This window comes from Vombatus ursinus, unplaced genomic scaffold, assembly GCF_900497805.2.
Source record: "Vombatus ursinus unplaced genomic scaffold, bare-nosed wombat genome assembly UNPS02014810.1, whole genome shotgun sequence".
Taxonomy (NCBI): domain Eukaryota; kingdom Metazoa; phylum Chordata; class Mammalia; order Diprotodontia; family Vombatidae; genus Vombatus; species Vombatus ursinus.
Genome location: NW_020954588.1, coordinates 41,479,844 through 41,493,168, shown reverse-complemented (window position 1 = coordinate 41,493,168; position 13,325 = coordinate 41,479,844).

The window sequence follows — 13,325 nt, the reverse complement described above, 5'->3', positions numbered from 1 at the left end:
ACTGAAGATGACATCAAGGTTGTGAGTCTCAGCGAGTGGGAGGATAGTGTCGTCTTCAACAGTAATGGGAAAGTTAGGAGATGCGAGCATTTGGGTAGAAAGATAATGAGAGCCATTTTGGAGTTTCAGTTGCTTATGGGACATCCAGTCTGAGATGTCTAAAAAGCCGTTGGTGATGTGAGTCAGGTGCTTGGGAGAGACTTGGGTTAGGTAAATAGATCTGGGAATCATCTGTGTGGAGATGAAAATCGAATTCATGGGAGCTAATGATATCACCACATGATACAGTATAGTGAAAAGAGAAACAGTCCCTGGACAGATCCTTGGGGGACACCTATAGTATGTCATGGATGAACACCTAGCAAAAGAGACTGAGGAATGGTCAGATAGAGAATAGTATAGCGTTAATCTGTTTCACCAATGGGTAGAAATAGGAAAATGAGGAGAGCAGAACAGTGCAAGTAGAATGCAGTGCAAAGGTGGTGACCTGGGAAAGAAATGAGAGATGAAAATGTGCCTTCTACTCTTTCCCCATTATTATAGAAGTGAGGGAAGGACTATGAGCTTGGAAAACTATAGTATAATTAACATATAATGTCAGACTGACATGTGGATTAGGTTTGCTGAACCCTGGCTGTCATTGTACAAACCCCATTTCCTTATCACCCACTGCCCACTCCATTATTCCCATCCCCCTCAACCCTGCTCCCTCAGGGTTTCACTGACTGGGTCCCCTTCCCACTCCTTCCCCACTCTGGAATGCTTGCTCCATAGTTAACCAACTTGTTTTCATTAAAACATTTCCATTCTCACGCCTTCCTTCTTCTGACACTGAGATCTGGATCCCTCCTGATGACATGGCGTCCATGGCTATAATTTCCTGGACCAGTTGCACGTTCATTCAAAACCTCAAACTTACTGTCTGGGGTAGGAGAGTCTGAATACTCTTTGCTCCTCATGACTACTTCTAGACCTTCCCTCTATGACCATTGCCCAGCAACCTCTCCTCCTTTAAGGTCCGTGCTCCAAACTTAGAATCTTCGTGGCATCTGTCATGTACATTACCTTCTCTCCATTCACACAGCCGCCATCTTGGTGCAGGGCCTCCTCGCCTCACGCCTGGACTATTCTAATAGCTCCATCGTTGTGTGCCTTGCCTTAAAGTGCTTTCCACTGCAGTATATCCTCCACTCACCTGCCAAAGTGATCTTCCTGAAGGGCAGATTAACCATGTCATCCCCTTATTCAAGAAACTCCAATGTGTTTCTTTTACCTTCAGGATCAAATATAAAATCCTCTACTTGGCTTCTAAAGGCCTTCACAACCTAACTCCTTTCTAGGCTTCTTAGGCTTTGTTTCATGTACCCTGTGATCCAGCTACACTGACTGTTCCTGGTGGCTATTTCATTTCCCAGTGCTTTGCTTTTGTACTGGCTGTGCCTCACACCTGACATGCTCTCCCTTTTCTCCTTCCTCAAATCCAGTATTTGGCATGATACCTTTCTTTGCCTTTCTTTGTATCTTCAGTGATTAAGCACAGCGCCTGGTACACAGTGAGCACTTAATAAATATTTGTTGACTCACTGACTCATACAGAGATGTTGTAGAGATAGAAGCTGGAAGATTTGTCAACTGATTGGATATGTGGGAAGAGGAAGAGTGAGGAATTGAGGGTAGTGCAAAGGTTGTGTGCCTGGGAGTCTGGAAGGATCGCAGTGCCTTCGATAGAAATAGTAAAGTCTGGAGAGCGGAAAGTTTGGGGGAAAAGATAAGTTCTGTTTTTGGATGTGCTGAGTTTGAGATCTCTTTGGGTCATCCAGTTTGAAATATCCAGTGAGCAATTCAGTAACGTATGCCTGGAGCTCAGGGAAGAGATTGGGGCAGGTTAAAGATATTTGTGTGTGTGTGTATATATATATATGTATACATATGTTTATATCTACATATATATGTTTGTAGACACACATGGCAAACTGGATATATGCTTTCTGTCTATCCATCTCTAACTATCCATCTTTCTATCTATCTATCCTGTCCTATTATCTATCTTTCTTCTTTTCTATGTATCTATCTGTAAGTGATCTACACAGGGGTGATAGTTAAGCTCATGGAAGCAGATGAAGTTACTAAGAGAGAGAGACAGAGAGACAGAGAGAGAGAGACAGAGAGATAGAGAGACAGAGAGAGAGAGAGAAGAGCCTAGGACAGAGCCTTGGGGAACACCCACAGTTAGGGGCATGATATGGAAGATGGATCTGCAAAGGAGACTGAGGAACATGTCAATAGGTAGGAGAACCAGGAGTCATGAAGCTCCAGAGTATCCAGGAGGAGAGAGTGGTCAGTAGCGCCAATACAGCAGCTAGGGCAAAAAGAAAGGCCTGAGAAAAGACCACAAGATTTGCCTGTTAATTGGGGAAATTAGAGACAGTAGTTAGACTCGAGTAATGAGTTTGGAAGCCAGATGGCTAAGGATTGCAGTCAGTGAAAAGATCTTTGCTCAGAGAATTCCTGAGTCCCTAGCTGAGGAGTATTCCTCACTTTTGAGAGAAAGCCTTGAGGGAGGAATCACCTAAATAGCCGCCAGTGGCAGGGAACCACAGAAGACAACTGCATAGAATGTGACTGAGAATGGTGTAAGGGGGCACTTGGCAATTCTACCTGGGAGGTTGGGAAGATTCAGTATGGCACAGAACAGTAGCAGTTTAAATCAGAAGAGAGGGGATGACATCTTTAAAGGGAGTCTACCCTCTTGAGCTGCACATTCTAGAAGTCCAGGGGGCCTGGCTTCCCTACACGTCTGCCTCTTGGGGTGCTCCCACTGGCCACACAAAATTCACCCCTTTCCTCCCTTGACCTGGCTCCAGGTCCTCTTGGGCTTTATGTACAAAAACTGTTTTACTTAGGTACACACTCTGTTTTATCAGACAATCAGGGGTCACATCTCCCTCTGCTTATGTGGCACGAAGGTCATAGGATTGTCGGTGAGAAAAAATGTCCCAAGCTTGGGTAGAATCAAGGTTGTGTGTTCACGGAAGTGCTAGAATTGTGGTAATGCTTCTGTGAATCAGGGATGAGATGGTCAGGGAACAGTAAGCCAGAAAGATGATGACTTACACGGATGTACTTTAATTTCATATTAAGATTACCACTAAGCTTTAATTTTGTACTCAAGCATTATGGCAAGAGACCTACTTTAAAAAGATGAATTTATAAAAAGATTTTACCCATTAGCTGATCTAGCATCTTAGGTCATAATGGGGCAATGCCCACTTAAATACATGACTCAATCCTGCTAATGTCTGGCATTTGCATAGAGTTCCAAGTTTCCTGAGTTTCTTCATATCACATCATTTTACAACAAACCCACGCGGTAGGTGGGGCAGTCTTTATCCCAGGTCACAGAAGTGGCGTGACCCGTCCAGAGGTATAGGAAGAGCCAATGGCATGGCTGGGACTAGAACCCAGGCCTACTGACTTTTTGTTCAGCCCTCTTTCCATGGACTTACAATTCTCATTTACAGTCTTGATTCCCAAACCTTTACAAAACCCTATGAGGTGGTTAGTACAATTATTGCCACGTCCATTTTATAGATGGAGAAACCAAGGCTCAGAGAAGTTAGTTACTTGTCCACTATCACATAGCAAGTCCTTGTCAGAGCTGGGTATGACCCAGACTCTCTCCAGATTGCAGAGCCATACATAGCTCATTCACTCACGTTGTATAACCTTTTCTTTGCAGTATGTACACTAGGAGTGAATCAGGGTGGCAACGGTCTTGATGAGGTATAGAATGAGATTGGCTTGGTACCAACAGATCAGTGCTGCAAATAGACAGTCCTCTGAACAATTTGAGGTTTACTGAACCTCAAATGTAAAATAAGAGAACTCAACGATCTCTGTGATCTTGCTAGCTCTGAAATTCTATGAGTAGTTTTAGAAGCAGATTGACAGCTAACTCAGAGCGGAGACCCTCAATGTGTTTCTTAGGCACAAGAAATGGGAGAGGTCAGTTTTGATGGAACGCTGGGCCAGCTCACAGAGGTCAGCTTGGGTTGACAGAGATGGGTAGGGTATCTGGTAATAAGGGGTCCTGGACACAGAGCAGGCAGAAGTAGAGAGAGAAGCCTAGAGAGAGCTGGGGCCTCCCGTGAGAAGGCCAGGTGTGCCGCATGAATAGGAACAGCCCTGGGGGGAGATGGGAGGAGGCCAGAGACAAACTTTGCCTGATTTGCTCTTTTACCCACAGGGCAGTTCTGTAGCAAATGACTTAATGGAAAAATAAAGCTTCACTTTAGAAAGTCTCCAGCAAATAGGTCTTTTTGCTGTCTGTGGGCCTTTATAACTCGTTTAAAATGAACTCAAATTAGGCAAGATTGTCTAGTCTCAAATACGTTGGAAATAAGGGCTAGAAGGCAGGAGGTTTGAAAAAAAAAGACCTTTTTTGGAGGGAAGGGTTCAAAAGACAAGTTATATTCTGTGTAGCTCATCAGATCAGAGAGGAAAGACACCTTAGAAGCATCTGGTACGACCCCCTCATTTGATACCCAGGGTCCAGAGAGAGCACACCATTTGCCCTAGCTCAGACAGTGACAAAGCAAGGATGAGAATCTGACTCTCTCACTCCAAATTCTGTGTTCTTCTCATGAGGCCACGCCAATTCTAGGTTCGATTTTATTCTTTTAAAACTTTTTTTAAATTAAAAAAACACTTTTATGTTTAAAAAAAACTTGATACCTTTTGTTTCGATGCTTTGCAGTTATTTTCAGATGTATTCTGTCATCACACCATCACTCTTTCTTAGAGCCTTCCCACATAAAAAATCAGCAAACATTTATTACAAGGCTACTACGTGCTTGGCACTGTGCTGGGGCTGGAGAAACAAAGGCCTAAATGAAACACTTCTGGCCTCAAGGTCCTATGTTCTATTGGGGGAAAAATAGGAACATATCCAAGCTAAATGGCTCTGTGGACAAAACACTGGGCTTGGAGTCAGGAAGACCCATCTTTCTGAGTTCAAATCTGGCCTCAGACACTTACTAGCTGTGTGACTCTGGGCAAGTCACTTCACCCTGTTTGCCTTAGTTTCCTGATCTGTAAAATGAGCTGGAGAAGGAAATGGCAAACCGCTCCAGTATCTTTGCCAACAAAGCCCCAAATGGGGTCAGGAAGAGCTGGACGTGACTGAAAGGACGGAACGACAGTAATCCACATGAGGGAGTATTGACTTTTGACCAGTAGCACCCTAGCTACAAGGCTCAATGCAGATGTCAATGAGATGTGAGACTAGCTCTAAAGATGCTGCTGTTGGCATTAATTCTGCACTGACGTGTGCATGTCCTTGTTGTTTCCTCCAGTTGAAGGTAAACTCCCAGAGAGTAGAGGTTACTTCATTAGACTAGTATCTCCAGGGCCTCCTGGTACCTGGTAGCTACCTAGTAAATACTTGTTGATTGATTCAGTCTACGGCCCAATTCCTTTATGCCTGAAAACACCTTTCTCTGATGGAATTCAAAGGAACAAGTTCATTGTTGTTCAATTATGCCTGACTCTCCATGACCCCATTTGGGGTTTTCTTGGCAGAGATACTGGAGCGGTTTGCCATTTTCTTTTCCAGCTCATTTTACAGATGAGGAAACTGAGGCAAACAGGGTTAAGTGACTTGCCCAGGATCACACAGCTAGTAAATATCTGAGGTTGGATTTGAATTCTGGTCTTCCTAACTCTAGGCCAGGAACTCTATCCACCGGACCACCTAGCTGCACTATTCATTTGGCTCGTTAGAGGAGCGAAAATTAGACATTGGCTATAGGGCTTTAAATAACTATTGTAGTCTGGATTCCAGATGTCTCAGGCTTGTGTGCTGTGAGGAGAACATCCCTGGGGTGCAGGATGGAGGAGGATTTCTCTTTATTTCCCTCCCCTTCTCTGTGGCCATGGAACTTTGAAGTGGAGCTACGTGGCGGGCAGGGAGATACTGCCTCTGGTGGGAAGAGAGTGTAACTTGCCTGTGTAACTGATGTGTTTTTCTAATGATTTGAAGGTAAAATTCTTTCCCAATCCTCTCTTCTCTCTGCAGTAATTCAGTTCAATAATGGGAATACAGGGTTTTCGAGTGAGCCGAGGTCCCATTCGTCTGCATTGTGTTCCACTTCCAAACCCCGGCCTCTTCACACCCTTTAACCCGTGTTGTATAAAATGGACCTCATTGGGTGTAAAACCCTGAGGACAAAGCCAGATGGGAGTCAGAAATTCTAATCTCTAAATAATAATACAATAATAGTCAATGTTTATATAATACTTACTATGTGCCAGGCACTCTGCTAAATACTTGACAATTATTACCTCATATGATCCTTACAACAGACCTGGGAAGTAATAATGAAAGTGATGACTGGGGCCTGAAGGGTCAGGTGGGCTTTGAGGGCTTCTAGGAGGTATCCTTGGTGAGGGAATTCATGCCTATTACTTATATGATGCGACCCATGGCTCAGAGCCAGCCACAACTTTTTTTTTTTTTTTTTTGGGGTAAGGCAATTGGGGTTAAGTGACTTGCCCAAGGTCACACAGCTAGTGCATGTCAAGTGTTTGGTCTGAGGCCGGATTTGAACTCAGGTCACAACTTTTTTTTTTCTTTTTGGGGAGGTGATTGGGGTTAAGTGACTTGCCCAGGGTCACCCAGCTAGTAAGTGTTAAGTGTATGAGGCTGGATTTGAACTCAGGTCCTCCTGACTCCAAGGCCAGAGCTCTATTCACTGCACACCTAGCCACCCCCAATTTTTTTTTTTTAGCATTTTGGTGAGGCAGTTGGGGTTAAGTGACTTCCCCAGGGTCACACAGCTAGTAAGTGTCAAGTGTCTGAGGCTGGATTTGAACTCAGGTCCTCCTGAAGGAGGCTGGAGCCCTATCCACTGCACCACCTAGCTGTCCCCCAACCACAACTTTGAATTCATACAAACTGGGCTGTATTTTCCAAAAATACATCATTAATTAATTCATTTATTTTTAACTTTCTTTTAACAAAAATTTGATTTTGAAATTCTCTCCCTCCTGTCTTCCCTTCCCCAACCCATTGATATGGTAAGCAACATGATATCAGTTATACATGTCAAGTCATGCAAAACATATTTCCATTTTAGTCATGTTGCCAAAAAAGAAAGAAACATAAAGCAAAAAGAAAACCAAAAAATGTATGCTTCAATCAGCATTCAGAGTTTAGCATTTCTGTCTCTGGAGGCAAATGGCATTTTTCATCATGAGTCTTGTGGAATTGTCTTGGATCATTGTCTTAATCAAAATGAGTCTTTTACGGTTGATCATTGTACAATATTGCTGTTGCTGTCTACAATGTTCTCCTGGTTCTGCTCACTTCACTTTGCATCAGTTCACACAGGTCTTCCCTGATATTTCTGAAACCATCCAGCTTATCATTTCTTATAGTACAACAGTACTCCATCACCGTCATATACCACAGCTTGTTCAGCCATTTCCCAATTGATGGGCATCCCCTTGATTTCCAATTCTTTGCCACCACAAAGACTGCTATAAATATTTTTGTACATATGCCTCCTTTTCCCTTTTCTTTGATCTATTTGGGATACAGACCTAGTAGTGATATTGCTGGGTCAAAGATTATGCACAGTTTTAGAGCCCATTGGGCATAGTTTCAAATTGTTTTCCAGAAAGACTGGGCCAGTTCACAACTCTACCAACAATGCATTAAAACTTTTCCACCTCCCCTCTAGCATTTGTCATTTTCTTTTTCTCTCATGTTAACTAATTTGATAGGTGTGAGGTAGTACCCCAGAATTGTTTTAATTTGTATTTCTCTAATCAATGGTGATTTAGAGCATTTTTTTATGGGACTGTTGATAGTTTTGATTTCTTCTTCGAAAACTGCCTGATCATTTCCTTTGACCATTTATTAATTAGGGAATGGCTCTTCTTTTTATAAATTTGTCTTACTTTCTTACATATTTGAGAAATGAAACCTTACCTGAGAGACTTGTTATAAGAATGCCCCATTCCCACAACAGGGTTAAATTTTGAAGGCTTCTTTTTAAAATCTCTTTGGTTCATTCTCCCAGGGTTTGCCTGGGAAACTAAGGTCTATGCCTTATTATTAATATATATTATAAAACACAAATTATTAATACATAAAGCATTAATATACAAATCATTAATTGTTAATTATCTAATGCTAATAGTTGCATAGTAATTAATAATAATAAAACCCAAGGTTTTGCCCGGGAACATCAGAATTTAGCTTGTACCTAAGAATCCCTAACAAAATAAAACAGGTCCTCAGCTTCCATAAAAGTACTCAGGCTAACAAGGCATCAGATGAAGGACAGGTTTTATTTAACTCAAGAGAAAAGCACAAAGGATTTGTACTTGACTCCATAAAAAGTCAAGCAGTGAGGCTGCACTTCTAGCTTCCCTAAGGGTATCCACTACTCTGAATGGACTTCCTGGATCTGAGACTGCATAGTTCTCGGTACAATATCATCAGAGGGACAAGCTTTTGCTGAAAAAGGCTGTATATGCAGAATCACGTGAACAGCAGCAAAATGTCCTGGGACAGCATCTCAGTGTTTGTACAAGGCCTCTGAGTTTATCATTCTTTGTCCATGACATCATCTATTTAGAGCTGGCTGGGATAGAGCTGCAGGTCATTTGGTTCATGATTTTATTTATTTTCTAGCTTTCAATAAATCATTTTTCTGCAACATGACTGGTTGAAACTTTCTGGAGTGATAGAGGATATGGAGAAGTCCTGAGTAAGGATTGCCAGATGAAGTAGCTTTGAAATAAAATGACTCAACCTCAACAATTTACCATGGCGTTTTTAGTTCAGTTTAGTTTTCTTGAGAACTGAGCATTAGCTGGGCCAGGTGGCCCATGCCTGTAGTCTCTGCTTCTGGGACTGCTAAGGCTGGCGGACCTCTTCTACGCCAGAGTTCTGAGCTGCAATAAGGCTAAAGCAGACTGAGTCCCCATTACGTTGGGCATCAGTCAGAGGACCATGAGGCTGGCCCAGATTGGAAACAGAGCAGGCCAAAGCTTCCATGCCTTTCAGTAGGACGAATGGGCCAGTGAGCGATGGCTGCATGTCCATCCTGGCCACGATACGGATACCAAGTCTTGGATGTGAAGGCCTTTACTTACCATCAATCATGTATTCAAATTCCTAAAGGATGAGCTAAAACGGTTGGAGTGTGAGTGAGCTTGGAAACATTGTTATGCTGCCAGAGCCCGTTTTTCCTTGCACCATAATCACTGCTGAGCAGGTTATCTGGCGACTTTGAATCTAGGCCTTGATGATGTAAGTCAGACAAACCTGTTTGAGGAGCGAGGAGAGGAGTTCTGGCCTGGCACTTTTTTTGTTGCTGGAGACAACTGGAGGGAAGGACATTTACGAGATTAGGGAAGAGTCTATTTTCAGTAGCCTTTAGACTATTTTAGAAAGAAAAATTCTAGAAAGCCCTCTCTAGTCAACAAGATAGAGCATAGTTGAGTGAGATGTTTCTTCCAACAGTCCATTAGCGTATGTAAAGCCTTTTTAAAAATCGACATTGAGCAATCAATGTTGCATTAGTCTACGGCTGATACCTCTTTTCTAGTTACTGATTGACTGATAGACAGGACATACCTTTGTGTTCATAGTGCACACTGAGAGGGGGCAGAAAGCTGAAAGTTTCCATGGCTTGCAATGAAGGAAGCCTTCAATTACATTGAAGGTAATATGGAAGGAAACTGAGGTGATTGTCCTGTAGGTACAAGTGTCACTGTAAGAATGAGTCCAAGGTGGGCTCAGATCCCACCTGTGTGATCCAGGGTAAATCACTTAACTACTTCTAGCCTCAGTTTCCTCATCTGCAAAATAAAAGGATTACCTCTTTAGCTTAGGAAGGCGAATCTGCAGATGACAGAAATGCAGCCCATCTCTGGGCCTGTTTCTGAAGCATTTGCAGCCTGGTGGACCCTGGCAGAGCTTACAGTGTGATGACACAGCCTTTGAGAACCTAACATCACCTCCATTCCATGGTGTGGCCTCAGAGTAGGACTTAAGTCCTAAGCAAAAAACAAACACCCTCCTCCCCACCCCAACAACCCCCACCACTAACACCACCAAAAAACGAAGCTCTGCCATTTAAACGAAACATTTGTGATTGAAATACAGTCTGCATTTCACAGCAGTGGGAATACAACACGGCAATGTAAGCTCTAATCTGTGAGATCACTCAGCTCGTGGTATATCCGGTAAAGGGCTGGCCTTGGAGTTAGGAGGTTGGGTTCAAATTCTGCTTCCAATCCCTCCTGGCTGAGTGGCTCTGGGCAAGTCACTCAATCTCTCTGTGTCCTAGGCACCTCTCAAAGCTGCAGAATTGTCAATTATCATCGATGAAGGGTATTTCCACACCAGAAGTTCTGCGGGGTATCCTTCTCCCCACAATGAAATAACAGGTCCAGGTTTTTAAAAAAGCAATAAGCTTTTCTAAGCACAAGGGCGTAATACTATGTAAATAAAAAAATTTGTCTGCTGCAAAATGATTTGTTAAGATAATCCTTTATTTTTACATACTTCCCAGAAGAATAAATTCTGAACCTTTCAGAGCTCCCTTCCAATGACTATCTTCTTTGAACATCAAAGTTTTTAGGAATTAATTTAAAGAACAAGGTTCTGAAGGGCATATTAAGAGGGGGCTTGTGAAGGATAAACCAGGAGCCTCTACCTTTCAAGCCAGGAGATGCCACTAAATGCCAAAGTAATTGGTCCCCCGCCCCCACCCCCCTTAGGTGGATATGAGTCTTTACTCTGGCTCTTCTGACTGCTGGAGGAGGTTTCATTAAAGGGGGAAGAAAGGCTAAGCCTTTAACATTTATAGAAATCAGACACCATGTGGTTATGTTTTAGTTCACATTGCTCATAAATCTTGTTCTTAATTTAACCGATCTTTGTTACCAGATCAAAACGAAAAACACACTTTGGTTCATATTGGACACACTGGATTGATTTCCTTTGTCCTTACAAATTGCTCTCTCCTGTCATGCGTATCATTCTTGAGGCTTTCTGAAAGGCCACAGCTTGTGGAAATGAGGGTATTTTATCTCAAGACCCTGGGAGGTGATCTTTTAAGAAAACTGTTGTCTTCGACTATGGGAACAGAAGGGCAAAATTAATAAAAGGATTCTGTCGGTGGCTCTGAGACTGAGCAGGACTACAGTGACATCCTCTGGCAAAACAACCTTAGTGATTTTCAATTCTATTTGCTTTTGCTGACTCTCCAATAGAAAGGGAGAAGAGGACTTTCCTAGGTGGGTGCTTTGTATGCCAGCTTATCTCCACGCCTGTGTTTCCATATCAAGAAAGTGACTGCTGTCAATCTCTCTCTCTCTCTCTTTCTGATTCTTGGAATATGGATGTCTCTGTGGTATTTTTAGAGGTAGGTACAATGTATAGGGTCATAGAACGTTGGAGCAGTGAAGGGACCTTAGCGGTCACCCAGGCTAGCCCTCTCATTTTGCAGACGAGGAAACTGAGGCCCAGAAGGGTTCAAGAAGTTGTCTAAGGTCACATAAGAGGTGCAGTTATCACAGAAAAACCATGAAAAAATCAGCCTGGGAGATGACAGTGTTTTCTGTAAACAACACACTCGGAGAGCCAAGATGCTTTAACTTCAATAAAGATGTGAAACTCCTGTTTTCAAGAACAATATCAAAACTTCTTACTTTCAAGTTCACACTGGAGCCAGGAGAAGCTGCCTGGATGGAATTCAGCCAAGACCACACATTGGCCTCTTGCTACATTCCTCCGCCTCACTTTGATGGTCTCGTCTTTATAATCTGCTTTCAATAAAAGCAAAGCTAATGTTTTTGAAGGTCTCTACATGAGTGTCTGCAAAGAAAGAAAACATGGTGGAAGGGAGTCTCCCAAGAGCTGAGACTTCCACAGCAGAGCCCTTGCCTGGGCTGGGTGATCTCTGGCACCTGCCTCCTAAAGGAGGTTCTGCTTTCTCCTCTGCTTGGAGCTTTGAGCTTCAGCCTGGATTTCGTCACTCTAGTAACTCTCCTCAGAGACGCTTTGGAAGAATACTAGCCCACAGCCTTCTTTAAGCTTCATCTTTGTCTCATAGTCCCCTTCTCCCCCTCTTAATTTGTAGATGCCTACACTGCTGATGGAATGTGTCTGTATAGGAGCAAATGGAAAATTGTGTTCAATAAACATGTTCGCGAACAGTAATTATGATGAAGATGATGATGATGATGATAATAAACTACTGCCTTTGGAGATGAGATGTTTCCTATTCGGCTGGAATCATAACTAGGGTGTGGTGATTGGAGCTTTGCTCCAGGGCGTGGGTTTTACAGGGAACTGACAGCACTTTCAGTCCTTCAATATATAAACATGCTAGAAATCAGCATCTACTTAGTAAACATAATAATCTAAACCAGGAAAATACTAGATAGAAGGATAGGGTGATCTCCTCCCTCTTCCTCACCCTTATGACTGTGTGCTTAGGGTCATTTGTCCAAGATATAATTTGTGTTGCTTATCTCAGGAAAAATCAACCCAACAAAAACCCAGTTATGACTCTACAGTCAACACAGTCTCTAAAAATAAAATCTTATTGGTTGTAAAAGTAGGGATGGGAATCCAGTCTGGTCCCTGGGCCTTTGATATTACTGTTAGCATCCACTATATGGGAGCAGGACACAGTGAATGAGTAAATGCCCCTCAGAGGACCAGAAAAGCTCTCTCTTAGCAGTCTGTTTTCCAGCCATGCTGGGTCTTCAGGGATCTACAGCTACTGCCACCATTTTGGAAGGGCTGAGGACCAAGGCAGTGGAGGGAGCGGTGCCCCTATCTTGATTACAATCCTTTTCACTGGGCATAGTAACAAAACTGAATATCTGGACAGGGTGGATACTGGTGTTTCACAGGGGAAAGGAAAACCCTAAATGCTGGTCAATTGCATGGAGCTGGGGAAGCTTTCATCTTCCTCTTCCTTCATCTTTCTCCTCTACTTTCTTCCAGTCCTTGCAAGATTCCTTTTCAAACCTCTAGGTTTTCCCACACCGCCTTCTGTGATCAGAGTCTCTGATTTCAGATTGTTGTGGCAAGACAAGATCGGGGCTAAAGCCATTTTGACCTTCAACGATTCCTCAGTATAACTGCCATCCTCATTGTCAGTGAGTCTAGCCAGTGTGTGCCTGTGAAGATTGGGATTCCCGACAGCAGTCTGTACAAACTATGATTACCTGGAGGGCAGCCATGAAATAAGGCTGCCAGCAGAGCTGAGCTAGGAGGCCACCGTGAGAGATGA